General features: G+C 51.5%; 1 pseudogene; it reads left to right on the top strand.

Annotated features, from left to right (window-relative positions):
• The window catches only part of LOC119089702 (dipeptidase 1-like), a 97,227-nt pseudogene that overhangs the window by 65,767 nt on the left and 14,605 nt on the right, over nucleotides 1-16,855 (top strand).

The raw sequence follows: 16,855 nt of genomic DNA, 5'->3' as shown, positions 1-16,855 counted from the left end.
AGATGCTATTGACCGCCTGGAGAAGAAGGGTATGTAAGCCCAGGTGTATATGCTAATGTTAAAGGTGCAATGGTATGTGAGTAAGAGGGAGATTTAGGTGGAAATGAATTTTCCTCGAACGATTGTGGTACCCCATGGCAACGGTGAACACCGATTAACACAATGGAGGTCGATCGGCGTTGTCCGTCGTCTCGGGTACCACATTTGCCCAAAGCGCACCCATTTAAATTTGAAGCCCTTTCTCACTCTCATAGGTGCTTGCGTACGTCCGGCCCGGGCTCTAAAGCCGAAATCATCATCACTTGGCATTCCCCAGGCGTCCAGCGCCGGCAGTCGGCTCCCAGAAACCTAGCGGCCCGCATCGAGCCTCCTGACGGGCCATAGCGCAAATGGCGTTCGGAACTTGCAATGCGAGTGGCCTGATGCCGCGTCGGAAGTAGCCTGATGCCGGCTCTCCCTGAGAGGTTTACCGGATCTTTTGACGACACGCCGGGCATTCGGGACCTGTTGACAGCGCGCGACGCCTGGCGCCTGGAGGATCTCTCGACGAGTCTGAACCTCCCATGCCGGGCACGTTTTGCTTTAGCGCTCGGTGACTAACTCCGGATGCATTATTTAAAGCTCAGTGCAGAGTGGCCGTGCGCCTGCCTTTCGTTTTAGCTGCTCAGTGAAACTGGATCCAGTCGGTATTGGAATTCAAGGCAGGAGGTGATAGCGTCGCTAAGGAAAGCCGCCCGGTTTTGCTTCGCTCTGATGGTTCGCTGGATATCAGGAATCAGCACCTTATCCCTTGCCAATCCTGGGGCCTCCTTGAAGTGTCTGCTCTGTTTTTCGTCGATTACACAAAGTGGACGGATGTAGACGGCCAGACTTTCTGTCCTTTTTCCGATATTCTGTTTCGATGGTGTGTGATGTGTGTAGCGTTGTCTTCATAAGGCTAATGGCTTATGATATGTGTAATTGGGCTCAGTTTCACAACGTAAAAACATTACCATGCCATGCAATTTCAAGAGGCCAACAATAAGCGCACACCGTATGACACTTTGACGGCTTGCAGTAATCACAATGCCCCGATGCCTGTTACGAGCATAAGGTGAGGCTCTGCCCAGTTGTGTGTTGTTTCTGCGTCTTGTTTTGCATTGTTCTTCGCATTCTGTAAGAGCTCGGCCGGAAGAGAATAGCGGGATGTGTCGGAGCTGCTCTGAGGACCAGTCTGGCGTTAATGAGCTCATGCCAGGTCACATATTTAGTCTCGTTTAAAACATGGTTCTGGATGGTAATGACGTAGTCAAGATTCCTCCCTTGGTCGACACGGATTATGGGTGGTCCTTTCATCCAAGGGTCCCCTTTCCGTCTGTGTACGGGTCATGTTGTTGGATTCAGATTGCCTTTTCAAGTTTTTGATCCCAGTTTAATTCCCCTCCTCGGGGTCTTTTTAGAAGTAGTACGGGCGTTTTAAACCGTCCAAAAGTACTAGCGTCTTCGGCGACCTCAAGAGGGCCCTCGCCACCTCTAGGGAGGAGGAAGGGGGAGGCACGACGCAAAAATTCTCCCCTTAGTCACACCTCTGCTAAATATCGCCCCTACATTGCTTTGCCACGCGGCCTTACATCAAGATGTTTTTATGCATGCTTTTCCCACATTTCCAGCGTCACGTGACACACCGTCTGGAATATTGACGTGGCCTTACTTCACGCAATCTGACTATGCTTGATCGCCTTGTACCTATTTTGAATACAATTTTAAAGATCCGTTTGCTTCGGGTGAAAAAGCACCTACCGAGGTGCGAATATGACCCATGGTATCATGTGCGGGCGTGTGTTACAGTGTCCTGAAGCACTGTGACCTGAGGTCAGGGGTCAACTGGCCTGTTAAGAAAAACGTTTCCCTCGATATGTAAATGTTCTCTTCAAGGCCTCAGATGTGGTATGGCCAGGCGTATCAAAGTGGCATCCTGTGAACTAAGATAAACCTGACCGGTGACCTTATAGGGCCGGGACATTGTAAACAATGATGTTTTCGGCATCTGCATATAACAGGTAACTGGTACTCGTCATTATGTAGTGGCGAATCAAAACCGTTCGGATTCGAATCGCCTTGTCCCTGACCTAGAATGTAATATTATCCGAATCAAAGAGCTATCTAGTTTTGAATGGCATTGATTCTGACTCAGAATACGATATTACCCAGTTTTAGATTCAGTTGATTTACTTCTTTTACCAAACGAGCCAAAGCCCCTCTAACAAAACAAAAATACACTCAGGTGTTAACGAACTGACTTTATTTACTCCTTTTGCTTGCATACTGTAACTCCGAACGGAGCTGCGTTTTTCTGTGAAACTGCCATGAAATTCGGTTTTCAGTGTTGCTACCCACAAAGGAATGAAACGAACTCCTTTTCCCGACTTCTCTGCACGAGGATCATGCCATACAATTTTTGAACGATCGTGACCTCTATGAACTCAAGCATCGATGTAAATTTGAAAATGGTATACGGTTTTATTTCCACGTGGCGAGGCTTCCGACCATATTTTTATTTTATGTAGCATGTTAAGGTGTTGGAGTTTGGGATATTTTCAAGCTGGGCGCACAAGGATTACCGGCCGACTAGGTGCGGACTATTACCACATTAGCGATGACGCAAACCTGCGTGGTGCGCTGTGAAACATTTATTTGCCTCGCAACTCAGTTGACAGCTGACAGTACGCAACTCAGGCGCAACCAGAGAGGGCTCCCGCTCCCTCCCCTTTGGTTCTCTTATGCTGAGTGATGGCTGGGTTCCGTCTCTCCTTAAAAAAAACACCTGGCTGTTCCCATGATTTATAATAAGGATGGGTCATATCGCACGTTTTTAATGCGGCCTGAAGTATGGGGCATGCGAGATCATGGGCTTTGTAAAAGAGGTATGGTTGTTTTGCACTGATTTCGATTTCATCTTATACCATTCAAGTGCAAGCCACGTGCTCTAGTCCAACGCAGTTTGTGCAGTAATGCACACTGCGTATTCAAGCCAAGTTCATCTGACCGACGCTCCCCGCGAACCCAACTGCCATCGCATTTATAGGTGGGAGTCTTGGTTTCGCCCTTCCAAAGAGCATCCCGGACCTTGGTTAGTGCAGACTGATGTCGAGGCATCCCTAAGAAGCACTTCCAAAAGGCGTTAGGGGCTCTTAAATTCCAGTTCAAATGTTAGATGGCAGCAATCCAACCCGCCTGGACCGCTTCTGTCGTCCAGCTTTTCTCTTCCCGCGCATTAGCCACGGCCATTCTGCACCGCACTCACTCCACCGACGCCCTCAATAATGACCCAAACACCGAGGCACGCTGTGACTCAAGGCACCCTGTGGTTTCAGGCACAACGACCTGCCGTGGAACATCAGGAAGTTTGTGCACAACAACCTGCGGATATTCAACTTTACGGCCGACCTCCGGCGGGTCAAGCCTTGGGCCTCCAGCCAGTGGTCGCACACCGATATCCCGAGGTTACGGGAAGGCCACGTCGGCGCTCAGGTCAGTGTTCGTGAGCGTGCGTGCGTGCGTGCGTGCGTGCGTGCGTGCGTGCGTGCGTACGTGCGTGCCTCACACAAGCGTTTAGCTCTGTGGCTGCTCCGAGCAAAATCACGCTGACTTCTGAAACGTGCAGCATGCCGTCTGGCCTTGATACGGAGGAGCTCGCTAAAGCATTGGCTGCTTCGTCGTCGGAAGATATGACGTTCTCGCGCGGACCTGTGCTGTGCCTATGTAACCTATACCATAGACGAATTGGTGGCACAGCCGTGGCTACATGCAAGAAACACCATTCGCATTATAGCTGACGCACGAGTTTCACGTTAACGATGTCGCTCTTACTGAGCCGTGTATATGTACCCGGAAAGCTAACATGATATAGTAATGCCAACATCCTTTCTGCGGCACTGCAGGCACACCGCCTAACATGCACTGGGCTCACGCAGTTAACAGCTAGAACAATGCACGCTGCTGTTCTCTTGCCTGTCATTAGTGTCGTGGCGGCGCGACTCAGCCTTACTTAATGATAGCACGAGTTCCGGGGCTAACAACGGTGTCACGCGGTGTCAATCACTTGCAGGGTTCAGTAAAATGCTCCCGAAGAGAAAAACCCGAATGCATATGCCGACGTCCAAAACACGCAGGTTTCCTATGTCTTACGGTTCAACGTTTGACGCCGCACACTCCTGCCCACACACGTGCACATCCAGACGCTGTGGTGGAACGGCCCGTCTATTGCGCTCACCCGTTCGGCACGCTAGATATTCAGCACTGCGCCGGGATTTCTCCATGGTTCGTTGCCCCGGACTGCTCTGTTTGTGCGGCTCGCATTGGCGGCCCCATGGTTGATCAGCCCCGGATGGTGCGCTTTGTTTCCGCCCCACGCAAGAGCACCTGAATGCATTCAGCTGGACAATGGCTCGGCGACGCGCCGTTTCGTCGCTTTGGAGACAAAGGCGGCGCTAAGATTGAACGGCATGCAAACACGGTCCGCCATTAACGGATAGCCACTGTTCTTGCTTTCCTCCTGGTCGCGAGTGGTACAGTGCGCCGCGGCATCGGCAGTGTTTTTTTGGTGTGTGTGTGTGTGTGTGTGTGTGTGTGTGTGTGTGTGTGTGTGTGTGTGTGTGTGTGTGTGTGTGTGTGTGTGTGTGTGTGTGTGTGTGTGTGTGTGTGTGTGTGTGTGTGTGTGTATGTGTGTGTGTGTGTGTTTGTTTGTTTGTGTCCGAGTGCTGCTTTTTGTGCCGTGCTGACCGCCGTCTACGAGGGCTGACTGGAGCATCAGTTTAAGAACAGGGGTTCCGGGGGAGGGGGGAGGGGGGGCACATTCATCTGTGCGTTCTACCATTAGATCCTAAGTGATGCACGGAAACGGTTAGCTTCAAAACGACTGGCCTTGCCCCACCCAGCCCCATTGTGGGGCATGCGCCCGCTGCGGAGGACTATTCTGCTCATGTCCGCGCGCTGTGTTTCAGTTCTGGGCGGCGTACGTGCCGTGCGAGTCGCAGTACAAGAACGCCGTGCAGATGACGCTGGAACAGGTGGACCTCATCAAAAGAGTGGTGCGGCAATACTCGGACTACCTCAGCCTGGCGCTCACGGCCGACGGTGAGCTGGTGTAGCGCGCACGAGCGCGCGCTGCTGGCGGTCATCTCATGCACGTCGGACGTGTTTACGGTGCTGGCGGTCATCTGATGTACGTCAAACGAGTTTACGCTGCTGGCGGTCATCTGATGCACGTCTGACGAGTGCGTGCTGCTGGCGGTCATCTGATGCATGTCGGACGTGTTTACGCTGCTGGCGGTCATCTCATGCACGTCGGACGTGTTCACGCTGCTGGCGGTCATCTGATGCGCATCGGACAAGAAAACACTGCTGTTTATGAGTCGCAGACCATCACTCAACCCTTTTCCCGACTCGGAGTCGTTTGAACTCCGTCTAGACCCACGTCCATAGTTGCGTCGGCTCACCTGAATGTGATGCCACCACCGAGGAGGAATAAATAGCCTTATTTGCTCACCCTCCCACTTCGGTATCGCCAGCAGGCCGCAAATTGCTTTCTGAGGCGACAACCGCCCTTCCAGGACAGCAACCCAACAGTCGGCAGAGGCCAACACGCCGATCGGGCCTTCTTACTGTTCCTGATGTTGCTCAGGATAGCTCCGTTCCCTTGTTTGCGCTCGGATCTTTTGCTCATTAGTTTTGCCCGGAAACAAACCTACGACCGTACAGACGTACGGTCGTAGGTCTGTTTCACGGTCAAACAGTACGGTCAAACAGACGTATTGTACTTGCACAGTTCGTCCAGCTCGCGGGTGGGTGTATCAGATGGAAACGAAGAAACACCCAGGGTGGAATTCAGAGGCCAGTTATGACGTATTTGTCAGCCAGATATGAACACGACTGCATTTAGCAACAAGTTATTGTGTATTTATCAACCAGTTATGAGCACGTTGTATTTTTTGGCCAATTACCAATACGATCTGCATTTTACACATCACCCACACGTCGGCATTGTAGCGCATGCCAAAGAATGTTCCGTCCTGCAGCGCGAATTCTCAGAAAGATCGCTGAATATGCATGCATGTTGATGCATCTGCAACCTGCATTCGCCTCTAAAATCGAAATCTGTAAGATCTGAAGAGATTTTTGCATTGCCTCCAGCTGTCTCCAGAGAACAATTTTTATTTAGAGGATCCAGAGAATGGAGCACTCGACCACCCTTTCTGTCTGTCGAAAACTTGAACCCGTTGCCGTATAGTGGACGTGCAACGTCATAATTAACATGTTTAGCGCGTCTATCCTAACGGCCAACAGCCCAATTGGTGTTTGCTAAATGTCAGCAGCAATTAGCAGACGTAGATAGAATCTCAAATTTAGTTGGTGGCTATCGTGCGTGACGATAACTAATTATCGCATATGCGTCTGCACGTTTGCAAATGAAGCTGTCTGGCGGTCGGTTATCCCGACCGTATATTCGTACACTTTCTGCCCACGACCTCAGGGCGTGTCGCCTGTCCGTAGTCGTAAACCACGGCGCCCAATTAGTGGGGGAATTATGCCCGGGACACAGCGGTCGCGCTGCCGCCGTCCGGGCGCGCCCGAGCAACAGCCGTCTCTCTCACGCGCGCGAGCGTCGCTAATAGCTTCTGGGGCTTTATGCGGTCGTGCCGGGCGCGGGCCGCGACGGATGGGCCAATTAGCGGCCACGCGGCGAGGCTGGCGCTCATGGGCCGTAATCGGCGCGCCCGGATTTGGGCCCGTCTGAGGTCGAGAGATAGCGGCGGCGCGGCGCGCGGCGCGGCCGCGAGGCGGCCCGCTAACTTGTAATTGCGCCCTATCTCGGGGCGGTGGAAGTTTGAGCCCACGTGCGGACAAGGCCCGACGGCTGCTGGGCATGGTGAAGCGGGGGGGGGGGGGGGGGAGGAGTGGAGGGAGACGAGGAGTTGAAACGTGGGAAAGATCAAGTGTTCGACTGGGCCGAGTCACGGGAAAGTTGTGTGCCGGGTATCTTTCATTTGCACGGCCGCGGCTGCGCGTAATTATTTATGACAGCAGCTGAAAATTCATCCCGCATAACTCGCTGCATGCTAGGCTTAAGTTGTCTGACCTGGTCGTAGCACCTTTCAACTTGCCTAACTAACGGATGAAAAATGTATTTCCTTGTGATCAGTGATGAGATAAATGATAGGGTGTCTCTAATATTCACATTACGGCATGGAACGTTTATACGTATTTTCCTCGAACGAACTCCCTTGGCCTGTGGCATGTACATTCTGTACGGAAGCACTTCTGCCAAAGACGTTTCTTACAAAACACGCACTGAGCCAAGAAGGAATCCAAGCGGCTCGTTGACATGAGAATCTATTTCAGACATCCTGCAGGGCCACAAGGAGGGGAAGATTGTGAGCCTGATCGGCCTGGAGGGAGGTCACAGCATTCAGTCAACGTTGGCGTCGCTACGCGCCATGTACGAGCTGGGTGTGCGCTACATGACGCTCACTCACACCTGCGACACCCCATGGTACGTGACAGGCAGCGCTCTGGGATGGCCCGTGCGCCCGTGTACCAGGCACCAGCGAATGCAGGGGTTACAGATGTACCCCGGGACCATAGATCCGGCCGCCATGGGCGTTTGTGCTGCGAGCTACGAGACTATCACCCCCTCCCCACGGGGATCTGGAGTCGCGGTCTTGTCTGCATCTGGAGGGGTTACAGATGTACCCCGGGACCACAGATCCGGCCGCCATGGGCGTTTGTGCTGCGAGCCACGGGATTATCATCCCCTCCCCACTGCGATCTGGAGTTGCGGTTTTGTCAGCATCTGATGATGCCGTATTGGCGCCGGCACAAAACCTCAGCTGTTGTTGGGATCCAGGGCTAATCTAGCATCCATACGGTAATTTCCCCTTGCAGGGGCATAGGGCTATGTCCCCTTGGGTGCTATGAGATTTTGGTGCCCCGAAGGGGCACCAAAACCTCATGATGATTTGGGACACGAAAACATCATGACGATTCGGGGCATCAAAACCTCATAGTGAAGGGATGCAAACCTTTCATTTCTGATTCACGTAACCTTTATTTTTTGAAGGAACCAAATTGTAGGAACACCAAAAATATCCTTAATTTGTGTTTTTTGACAGGCAACAAGTTCCCGGAGCGCTGTGATGCCCGTGTTCTGTCCCTTCACAAAATCCTGGATCGGTCTACTCGGCGATGGAGCACCAATACCTTTATTTTGAGGATCATAACTTTTATTTCAAATAGGTACCCAGCTTCAGAAGGCACCACAACATACGCCAAACCCTAATCATCAGGGGCACCAATTTCCAGGGGCACAATAGAAGCCCCGTTCACAATGTACAACTCGTGTAAACCACTGACGTGACTTCTCGTAGGTGCTTAGTCTATTTATTGGCTCTTCCTGAACCCTACACTTCATAAGGTTAAAAGGAACTTTCAGGTAAATAGGAACAGCATGCTGTTCTTTAAAAAAAATTATGAGTGGCTTATCTTCCACAAGTCCCAACTTAAAAGGTTTCAACTGTGGTGCTGTACCAACTTTGAAATACTCTGACAGTCCTAGGCAGTGGTCACGATTTGTTGTCAAGGTTAAAGACACATGCTAATTCGTATCGAGTGGGCTATGGATACGAATTTGTACCTAATTTATCGAATGAGCCTTCATGCTGTGTAGTAACCATTGTAATAATATACCAATATATCACGTTGTTCATATCAAATGCTGTCGTAATTGCGTTTACTATTGGGTGTTTGCCTCCCAGGCCATTTCCCAAAACTATTTTATCTCTCAACCAGTTCATGTCGAGTTGTTGTCGAGTTCGGGATACATGGACACACTACTTCTGAAGGGGGTACTGAGATGGTGGAGTGAGCGGCCGGTTATGCAGAGTATGTGCATGTAGTTTGAATTCCCACCTAAATAAGTATTTTCGTGCGGTATGTCCAGGGCACGAAGCGGATGCTTGAAAGGTATCAGCGCCAGGTTAACTATGGGGCTCCCCGGAGGACGCGTGCATGACATGATACTGGGGTACGGACTTGTATTCTGCCGGGGTTGCCCTCCCGTTCACCGTGCTATTTTTGTCCTCATTGATTGTTGAGGGCTCCCAATACTATCCATGGAGTTTTTTTCTAAATTACAAACGGTGAAATATCACAAGACACCTGAATCTGATGTGCCGTTTGTAAAAAAACGGGTCTAGATTCTTGAGAAACACATTTGCGGTAGGAGCACATTTGCGGTAAAGTAAAGTAAGTGCAGCTGCAAATCAGGCTTGCTAAATGATCAGCCGTATTTGACATGGCATGAATGAAGCAGTTGCTTTTGGTGTGCAGTTATTGGCCACGTGCCTATTAAATCTTTGGAGTGATGTACGCACCAGTCACTGGGGTATTTGCTGACAGGTCAGAACAACAACTTTGGAATTTCAATTATTAATGCAATGTCGTAGGAAAGGGAAAGTGGGCAGCTAGCCTACTTCACAGACGTGACATTATCTTTTTGGAGGCTTTTGTAATACAGATCAGGCAAAATTGCGATAATTGCTTTAAATATCCACCGTGCTACAGTCAGAGTTTTTTTTTCTGCTAACAGATAATTCGAATGAGGGATGAATTGCAACGAGACAGCAAATGAAATCAAAATTCTACTAAAACACTGATGTATTCGGCTATAGATTGATTACAAGCTTAAACACGCGGTAGTCGTTTAAACAACATTCTGTGCATCAAGTTGGAGGATGCGTAGTCGCCCGAACGAGCCACATTATCACACGCTTCTTTTTTCATTTGTTGAGGAATTCTAAAGTATCCAAGCTGAAAGTTGCTCGCCTATCTGTTTAGGTTGTGGGCAGGAGGCAGTGTTCGCGTGCCCCCTCCGAGCATTTTAGACTGGAAGTCTCTCCCCAGGAGCGCAGCGGTAGGGCCTGGTCCCCCAGTGAGCGGTAGGGCCTGGTCCCATTTCGCCTGCACTGACCAAAGCTAATTACGTATCGGCCTCTGCCTAACAGGAAGCCGATTACAGGCAGTTTTCACATCTTTTTACCGAAATCATCCATCAAATCTATGAAAATGTAACGCCGAAACTACTTCTAGATGCCGAGATGTCAAACTCCGTTCGTAATTTGAGTGCACTGATGATGTCTGAAAAAATGATGATGATGATGTCGAAGTCTGACGCACGCCGCTTTAACTATAGCCGATTGAAAAGTCAAGACATTCGATTAACGGAAGGCCAGCTGGAGCTATAACGAAGGGTGTTGTTGAAAACGAATTCGGAATGGTGGCTAGTAACACGACAGCGTACAGCATTACCACCTTTGCTACCCATCGTGGTCATTGCACTCGTCCTTGATAAGTTTGCCGACTGACCCCCTATTTATATTAAGGATAAACGAATAACTGCGGTTCTCAGCCACCTATGACCAAAGAAAGGCAATTCCACATTTTTCCTATTTACTTGCATCTCTGACTACCGCGTAGCAGATCGTCCGGCACTTGCGCCATGCAAGAGAAGCGCACGTCAAAGTTGGAAATATGGGTCTTCATTCAAGACGATCATAGATCGCTCATCACATACCTGGCACAAAGGCTACGAACATGATAGCTTTGTTCAAAGGCTTGGGTCCAGGCTCGAAAACCCACCTGATGCGTGCGCGACAAACATATCACATGTCTGAAGCACTCCGTGTGAAAGGATGCTCGATTCACGAAAGCGAGACAATAACAGTGGTATGCACAGTATTGTTTTGGGAGCGGGAAGGCAATCTGAATAACTGTGGTGTGGTCCATGAAACACGTGATCTGAAATGTTTCACTGTTACGTTTTACAAGCAGCCCTCAAAGGCCGGGTGGATGGGCGGAAGTCTGTGGGAGCGGTGGTCGGATATCGTGACATACAAGAGGAAAGTCGCTGACGACACACACCGATCCTCGCATTCTTGCTTTCCGTGCTGGCGGGTTCTGTGTACTGTGCCTCTGGCGCCCAGCGGATAAGCCAGCCAGGCTCCAGGAGCAATCGCAGCAGCCAACGGAGCACGGCCTACCGCCGCTCCGGCTCGGTGTCCAGCCGGCCCAGCCGCGCCGTCACTAGGTCACACCAAGCAACAGCGCGGTCTGGCCGGCGCGGCGCGCCGTCACTAGGTCACACCAAGCAACAACGCAGTCTGGCTGGCGCGGCAGGGCCTGCCGAGCCACAGTGTCCTCGTCGGTGAGCAGCTGGCTCTGGGGCAGCCGGTCCACCTGCGGAGATGTCAGGTTGAGGCTCAGCCGTCAGCGCACGCATTTAGGTGGCGCTGGCGGCCCGGAAGGCGGCCGGGTAGGTGCTGTCACTGGCAGGCCACTGGGTCTGGCAGGGCGGGTCCACCGACTGTCGAGCAGCCAGGCGGAGGCTTTGTTCGCGGCCGCGTTCTGGATGACTAGGCCAACGGCGCGTGGCGGGGCTTGTTAGTGGCACAGTTTTAACCCGGTCATCCACGCCCTCATATACGGCCTTTAGTAGCCCGAGTCCAGGCGATCTAGTTACTGACAGGAAAATGATCTGCAGCTATGCACGGCTCCATCGCTTCGGTTTTGCGATCATTACCGGTCGTCTGCACCACCGCGTCGGTGACGGGCGCAGGACGTACACGGTGGGCACCGAACTTGAGAATGGCAGCAAAATTCCCACGCCAAGACGGGAGATGGTCCAAGACCTACCCGCACAAGGCATGGTTGCCACTTCACCGGCGTTGGGGTTAGGGGGAAGGCTGACCTCCAGCAGCCCCAGGTCTCCCAAGGGGCCAGGCCGGTCGTGACGGATAGACGCTCACCCCATTAGCGGACGTTTCCAGGCGCTGGGCGGCTGTGACCGCGGTGGTGGCAACGGCTTCTGATAGCTCAGATCGCTGCTGCGGCAGTGTGGCGCTCAGCTGTACCCAGAGCCATGCCTGTTGCGGGTGTGGGTGCGGGTGCGGGCGCACGGCCACCCACGGCGCGAGCGTTGCGCCGGGAGCGTTGCCGCTGTCGCCGCGCGCCAGCGGCAGGCACGCCTCCAGCAGGATCCGATCGGCGGCCCACGCTGCCGGGCCAGATCGTCCCGAAAGCCATCACCGCGTCGTCGCGTCGCAGCGCCAGCAGGCCGCACTTTTTAGGCTAACTTCAGATGGAACCTCTTCAGCAGCCACGCGCGTGCATTCTTAATGTCGCCAAAATGGCGCAGGGGCGACAGCTGGGAGCGTGTGTGACCGGTTTGAGTCGTCGGTAAGAGCTCGTTCAGTACAGCCTCATAACACCAGAACCAGGCCGAAACGTGAGCGGAAACTGACCTCCGCCAGCCGGCCGCAGTCGGCAATCGCCCCCGGGTAACAGTCTGCCGCAGTCGGCGATCGCCTCCGGGTAACAGTTTGCCGCAGTCGGCGATCGCCTCCGGGTAGCAGTCTGCCGCAGTCGGCGATCGCCTCCGGGTAGCAGTCTACCGCAGTCGGCGATCGCCTCCGGATGACAGTCTGCCGGCACGCGGCGCGCAGGCAGACGTCGAGCGCGGCGTGCCGCAGGCTCTGCGGATTAACCAGCGGGCTAGCCGTATTCCAGGCGGCCGTACCGGTGGCGCGGCGGCCGTGTGGCAAGGCCAGCGCGTCGCTTCCCGCCGTCGACGCCCACAGGCGCCCGATGTCGATGCACTGTGTGTGACGCAGCTCCGGCTGGGACCCGGCCCAGCGGCTGGCCTCCACGTCCGGCCGGTTTTCTGACGGGACCGCCAGCAAGCAGCGTCACGTTGAGCGTGTGCTCATCGCGCCGCCGGTAGAGGCCGCTGGGCACTAACTGACGCGGTTCAGCGATTCTGAGCAGCCGGTCGCCGCCTCACTAACTCATGCACGCAGCGCGATGTCATCTCTCTAGCGCGGCACCAACTCTGAGTGGCGGTCGGTCACGACCGATTCAGAGGAATTCTGTGGTGAGCGAGAGCGTGGGAGCCGACGCCCACCGCGCGCCGCTCGAGCTCCGTCACGAGGCGCTGGTGCTGATGTATCGTCTAGATGGCCCAGTGGGGCACCTCCTCAGCGCGACACTCGGACGTCTCAATCAGGATGACTTCGACTGATGCGGGGGCGCCGCAGTGCACGCATTCTTCATGTGATCGCGGATGGCCGCAGTGCAAGTGTCACCCTCGGTCGATCGGGACCTTGCTGCCCGCCGCTGGTCGCCGTTTGTGACCGGTACTCATCTCCCCGCTGTTACGGAGCATGACCACTGCGAATGCGGTCGCGGGATGCACCAGTAGCTCTGCTCTCACCGCTTCTGAACGGGGCACCAACGTTGCTTTAACCACCCAGTGGAGTGCCCAGCGATCACTCTGGCCGCTCCGCAGCGGCTGTTGAAGAGCACCTCCGGATTGTCTCCCTGCCGGCTCCCTCGCGCCCTGATCCACCAGGTCTGCAGGAAATAAGCGGCGTCCCCGGTGATCATGGCAGGCAGCCGCCGGCTGTTGACCTCCACAGTGTTCTGAGGACATCAAAATGTGTGTAATTAATTTGCAACAGCGTTCTCGTATCGAGGATCCCTGTAACGCATCAACCGAACCCTTCACGTTACATTGTCTATGGTGCGTTTTATTTTCTGCATAGGTCTGGTGCGAGTGAGAAACCATGCAGACCAGACCATTTGAGTGGGTTAACAGTTTGTCCCGACAAACCTTTTAATTCAGGAATAGAAATAATGATAGAAACTTCACCAAAAATACAAAGTTACACTGAAGCTCAACACCGCAGAGTTACACACGATCTGTCCCTGGATAATAATACTGCTGCTGAGTTTTCGGGATACACCACACATATGTATAAGCTTTGATGTTATATAATTGTGTAACTAACATATGTCTGCGCTGTCCTGTTTTTCAGAGAGGATCATGGACAATAATTATTTAATTGTAATTGTATTAGTGGCTATGCCTCCACTGATGAAAACTTACAAATGATAAGGACCACACTGTGGAAGAGCTGCTGATTTAGAAATTATATAGCCATTGCATCATTCAATGGGTTTCATGGCGCTGCGCTTCGTTATGTAGATTGAGCACGGCATATGACTGCTGCCTGTGCTATGGTTGGAGGAAGACAAACCGTCATAGATAATGTGAGTACTACTCAAGATGACACAAAATCACCAATCTTGCATAAAATGGCTCCAACAGTCGGCAGTGAGCCCTTTACCTCGTTGGGTGGTGTGCACAAGGTAAAAGCATTGCAGGCCCAAGTATAATTATTCTGCTTCTTGTCGTGCGCCCGTCTCTACAATATCATTCGGCGTTTTTTTTACCTAAGAACCAAATTACCAAAAAATGATCACCCTTGTACTCGTCTGTCGGTCAGTTATCCATTCCTATAGCGCAATATCAGTTACTTTTTCTCGATCCTTGGCTGCTGAATGCAGTTTTGTTGCGTCATGGAGCAAAAATTAAAGTGAGCGCGGCATGGCAGTATCCTTTTGTAACACAATTCCCCACTTTGTTTGCATCAGAATGCTGCATTATTTCTGGGTGGGCAATCCAATCACTAGCATCCATCGGTTTCATCACTAAGTAATGACAGAACCATATCCGAAGTTTGTTGGATGTAAAAATCAGTATAGAAATGCAGCACCAGTCCTTAACTTTAAATCGAGTGTACGAAATTGTGGATATCTAAGCTAGCTGTCTCTAATGATTGCATGTACAATATTGTCTAAGCCAATCATTTTGTTCTTGTTTGATGAAGCTGTTTGCTTCGTCACATGTCTGTGTTCTTGAGTCATATTAATGCATTCAGGTGATACATTTCTCATTGGATGCAGTGTTGGAAACTATGTATGATCTGTTTGAAACCAAACCATCTCCTTTACTTTGCACCAAGGGTATACGATGGCGCGCCGCTACTTCAAACAGATGATGCATCGTTTACAGCACCTACGGCAACAGCAACATGTGACAGCAACATGCAACAAAGCAAATAACTTTATCAAACAATAGCAAAATAAGTAGCTTAGACAGTCTTGTGCATGCCAGAGTAGGGACAGCAATGTTATATATTCAAACAATAGTATTTTTTCACAGTCACCGGCTGTGCAAACTTGTCCACCAGTCTTTAGGAAAATTGAAACAGTCTATAACACGCTATTAAGCAGATTTTATGTTTGGATAAAGGTATTTTAGATGGAGCTCTACCTTAAGAAATTAAAGTAATTGTGAATGAGGTTATAAGTAATGTCTTATTAATATGCATGATTAACAACTTGTACAGTTTTAAAACAGAAAATGAAGTATGTTCAATATGGTTCGTGAAACGTCTTCAAACAGGCAATATAGAACCTTCGCTTACCATAACTCCCCCGCCAAATGATAACAACGCATTACTATAAACGTTTGCACAATCTATAGCATTAAAAGGCCCTTACAAAAAGAATGCAACCAATATCCCTGATATTCTAGCCCCATGAAAGGTCTCAATAGCAAATCATACAAAAATGCAAGTCTTCCGCTAACCTGAGGTTTTAGAAATGTCCGTCTAACTTCAAGAGAAACAACCCCTTTGAACACGAATCAACTCCTATGTAAGCACCAAAAAAGGTGCATGCTACATACATACATAACCGGCCACCATCCTCTGTTTATTTGGCCGGCAGTCTGGCAGCAATATTAGCCCAACGGGCAATTTATTGAGATAAGAAAGGTGCTGGCTATATTTGTATTATTATAAAAACTATATTTGGGTTGCATACAGCACGACCAATTGCAATCACGTTGCAAACCAAATGATGTCACAACACAGACAAACACTGATCCTCCTGTCGCATAACCGCGCTTTCGCCAGCTTCCTCAACAAACACCGTAAGATACGCGCAAAGTTTTCTTCGCTTCATCGGTAGTCGATGGCATTACTGCCATTTCTGCCTTTTCATTGTCCTCCGAGGTCGACCGAATACGTGACCCACCTAGGTAGCTCGCGATCTGGCCAGATTACCGGGCGACGGTAGCCAGTGCAGACGCGCAGGGGCGGGGTAAGCCTGGGCTGTTTGGGAGAGTTTTTCCTCCAGGAAATTTGGTCGGCGAAAAAAGTACTTTTTACCGCCGCTGAGGAAAGGGTTCATCAGTCTGTGGAAAAGAATAAACGTGCAACATGTAATATCTACCTACTACGTCCTTCGCACCACGATGTGGACATGAAGATGACAAAACTGGTATCGCACTGACAAACAGTGGCGCGGCTGGAGGAGGGGGGGGGGAGGGGGAGGGGCACCCCTCAAGAAAGGCCTGACTGCACCCTTGCCGATGCAAGCACTTTTCCATTTTGGCCTCCAACTAATTCACGCTCGCTGCACAGTGGTGGCAGAACTACGTTGGAGCCGGGGAAGGGGAGGGGGCAAATCCAGTTTGGTGATTATCCACGCAACGCGATAGCGTTAATGGTCATGTTTTCCACAGGCAGGCAGCGATTACTCTCTGTACCCCGCCATAGTTCCCCGCTTCAAGTTTCCGTGCACTGGTTCGTAAGATCTGTTAGAAATACACAATCCATTTTGCCGTTCTCACCGCCTTGGAACGTACCCCTTTGTCACCGTAACTCAACAAGCTCTCGGCGAATGCATGGTGACTGAAATAGCGAATACATAATAACCTAGCTGGAGCCTGAACCGGTTGAAGCGTCTCCTGGCTGGAGGTTGTCTCTCCCCTGACCGCCCGTCTCCCCTCAGGGTCGAGTGTGCCCCGATACCGGGGTATCGGAAGCCCCCCGGACCCAACGGTGTCACCAGGTTCGGTTCCGGTTGAAGCGTCTCCCGGCTGGAGGTTGTCCCTCCCCTGACCGCCCGTCTC

This window comes from Pollicipes pollicipes, unplaced genomic scaffold (assembly GCF_011947565.3).
Source record: "Pollicipes pollicipes isolate AB1234 unplaced genomic scaffold, Ppol_2.1 Scaffold_3087;HRSCAF=3621_pilon_pilon_pilon, whole genome shotgun sequence".
In the NCBI taxonomy this organism is placed as follows: domain Eukaryota; kingdom Metazoa; phylum Arthropoda; class Thecostraca; order Pollicipedomorpha; family Pollicipedidae; genus Pollicipes; species Pollicipes pollicipes.
Note: the sequence above shows the minus strand (reverse complement) of the source record. Positions and strands in the feature narration are given on the sequence as shown.